At 56.2% G+C, this 2,957-nt stretch overlaps 1 non-coding gene across 1 annotated transcript in view; it reads left to right on the top strand.

Annotated features, from left to right (window-relative positions):
- The first annotated feature begins 2,954 nt into the window (after nucleotides 1–2,954).
- The window catches only part of LOC126331794 (small subunit ribosomal RNA), a 1,893-nt gene continuing 1,890 nt past the window's right edge, over nucleotides 2,955–2,957 (top strand). Inside the window, exon 1 of the ribosomal RNA XR_007563476.1 lies at nucleotides 2,955–2,957. This exon is cut by the window's right edge and continues 1,890 nt beyond it. This is a non-coding gene — a ribosomal RNA (small subunit ribosomal RNA).

The following is a 2,957-nucleotide window of genomic DNA, read 5'->3' as shown; positions in this document are numbered from 1 at the left end:
ACACACGCGAGACAGATCCCACGTTGTCCCTTAACCTAACCCACGTTGTCCCTTAACCTAACCCACGTTGTCCCTTAACGTAACCCACGTTGTCCCTTAACGTAACCCACGTTGTCCCCTTAACGTAACCCACGTTGTCCCTTAACGTAACCCACGTTGTCCCTTAACCTAACCCACGTTGTCCCTTAACCTAACCCACGTTGTCCCTTAACCTAACCCACGTTGTCCCTTAACCTAACCCACGTTGTCCCTTAACCTAACCCACGTTGTCCCTTAACCTAACCCACGTTGTCCCTTAACCTAACCCACGTTGTCCCTTAACCTAACCCACGTTGTCCCTTAACCTAACCCACGTTGTCCCTTAACCTAACCCACGTTGTCCCTTAACCTAACCCACGTTGTCCCTTAACCTAACCCACGTTGTCCCTTAACCTAACCCACGTTGTCCCTTAACCTAACCCACGTTGTCCCTTAACCTAACCCACGTTGTCCCTTAACCTAACCCACGTTGTCCCTAACCCACGTTGTCCCTTAACCTAACCCACGTTGTCCCTTAACCTAACCCACGTTGTCCCTTAACCTAACCCACGTTGTCCCTTAACCTAACCCACGTTGTCCCTTAACGTAACCCACGTTGTCCCTTAACCTAACCCACGTTGTCCCTTAACGTAACCCACGTTGTCCCTTAACGTAACCCACGTTGTCCCTTAACCTAACCCACGTTGTCCCTTAACCTAACCCACGTTGTCCCTTAACCTAACCCACGTTGTCCCTTAACCTAACCCACGTTGTCCCTTAACCTAACCCACGTTGTCCCTTAACCTAACCCACGTTGTCCCTTAACCTAACCCACGTTGTCCCTTAACCTAACCCACGTTGTCCCTTAACCTAACCCACGTTGTCCCTTAACCTAACCCACGTTGTCCCTTAACCTAACCCACGTTGTCCCTTAACCTAACCCACGTTGTCCCTTAACCTAACCCACGTTGTCCCTTAACCTAACCCACGTTGTCCCTTAACCTAACCCACGTTGTCCCTTAACCTAACCCACGTTGTCCCTTAACCTAACCCACGTTGTCCCTTAACCTAACCCACGTTGTCCCTTAACCTAACCCACGTTGTCCCTTAACCTAACCCACGTTGTCCCTTTGCCTAACATAGTTCACTGCTCGGAATCTCTGGTGTCGTTGTTATCCTCATGTAGATGTCTTGCGAGTGTTGCTTACTTTCCACATATTCCCGCTATCCACTGTCAATTGTACTGCAATAGGACTATATCGCCCCCCCCCCCCCCCCTCTGCCCCTCTCTTTGTGTCTCCGTCCTCTCAAGCTGGTCGGTCTGGCGTTTGAGTGTTAAATGAGCCTCGCAGCTGTTCAGTTGCGTTCAGATGTCGACGCCCTCAGTGTACGTCGTGGTATGGTCTGTGTCCATTGTCCGCTGATGTCGTACGCGTAACCCACACGCTGTACCGATCATCGGTAGTTACGTACAGAGTGAAGTAGTGTGATACGTGTGACCGTACGCTGGCTGTGCCCAACGGTGTCGAATCTCAATTTCCATATGTTGTGCTCGATGCTACTTGTCTCGTCTCCCAATAACAGCTAGGTTGCACTGTGGTACGCCGTAGAGGCGTGTGGGAGGAACGTACGAACGCATTGTATGTCACCCTGGGTCGCTGGGGGTGGTGGTGCGGTGAGTCAGGTCAGGTCAGCGTGAGCCGTGTGATGTAGTGACGCGTGTATTCCGACTTTGTCGTATTGCCTCACACAAAGTGCTACCCTGGTGGACCGCGTTCCATATCTGGGACATGCCGCAGATGCCGGTTGACAGTGGATCGCGGAAGGGACATCGCATACGTGCGCGGGCCACCTTCCACGTGTTCTCTTCTGCACATGTCGCAGTGTGTATGTGGTCTGATGTAGCGTGTCGTGACACATGACATCCTGGCATGCAAGAATTGTTGAATTCGCAAATGTAGGTGGACATCTACGTTTACTGCCCAAGATACGCAAATGAACTGGAAATCCGTTGTTGAGCGGTTGTTCACGCTGGAGGTGAATCTGTGATGGCGACGATCGGTACAGCTATTAACCGGTTGTTTCAGCGGTACCCGCCACATCCACACACGTGACTAGGCCCATGTGGGTATGAAGCGATACGCGGCGGTGGCTTGGTGGGACTGTTCCCGGCCGGTGAAGGGGGGCCGCCCGGCGTGTTGGCCGCGCGCTGCGTGGGCGCACGCGCAACAGGCGGCTGGTGGGGGGCGCCGAGTGGCAGGAGCGCCAGCCGACGGGCTCGGCAGGCGGCGCAGCTACGCTGCGGCGCACCCTGCACGCGGCGCCTGGCGGCCAAAGTTGGTTCAGCCGAGCCCGGTGCGAAGCGCGGTGGACATCTGCAGTGTGCTGGTCTGATTGAGGACTGTGTGCGTTGAGGATGCGCCGCCGCCTGGCACTCGGCGCCGCGACGCCGTCTGCTGCTCGGTCGCCCCAGCGGTTCTCGCAGGTGGTTTGTATCGCAGTTGTGCGGACGTGTTGGCGCGTGCGCTGTGCTGGGAGAGTTCGCTTCTGCACCCAAGTGGGGCTTTGCCCTTGTGTGGCGCTGGCGTTGGAGCTGCCGGTCACCATAGGTGGCGCGTGTTGTCTCCCGCCGGCAATGCCACGACAGCACGCTCCCGGGCCTCTGTCGGCAGCGGCAAGCTCAGTTGGGAGCAAGGGTGTTCGCACTAAAACCGTCTACTCGCCTAACTCCGGGCGATTGCGCCTCTCTCGAAACCGACCAAGTACCTAGGACGGCGCTGCGCGCCGCCGGGACCTGAGAGGGTTTCGAGGTGTATCGTGCAGGGGAGCTCGGCCTCCTCCTGTTTGCAGAATAATTGAGCGGACGCTTGCGTGTTCGCGCGGGCCCCCGGGACACACTCCCGGGCGGCCGGCTGCTCAGCTCTAGTTGACGCAGCTCC

This window comes from Schistocerca gregaria, unplaced genomic scaffold (genome assembly GCF_023897955.1).
Source record: "Schistocerca gregaria isolate iqSchGreg1 unplaced genomic scaffold, iqSchGreg1.2 ptg001402l, whole genome shotgun sequence".
NCBI classification, from domain to species: domain Eukaryota; kingdom Metazoa; phylum Arthropoda; class Insecta; order Orthoptera; family Acrididae; genus Schistocerca; species Schistocerca gregaria.
This window is presented reverse-complemented; position numbering and strand designations above follow the sequence as displayed.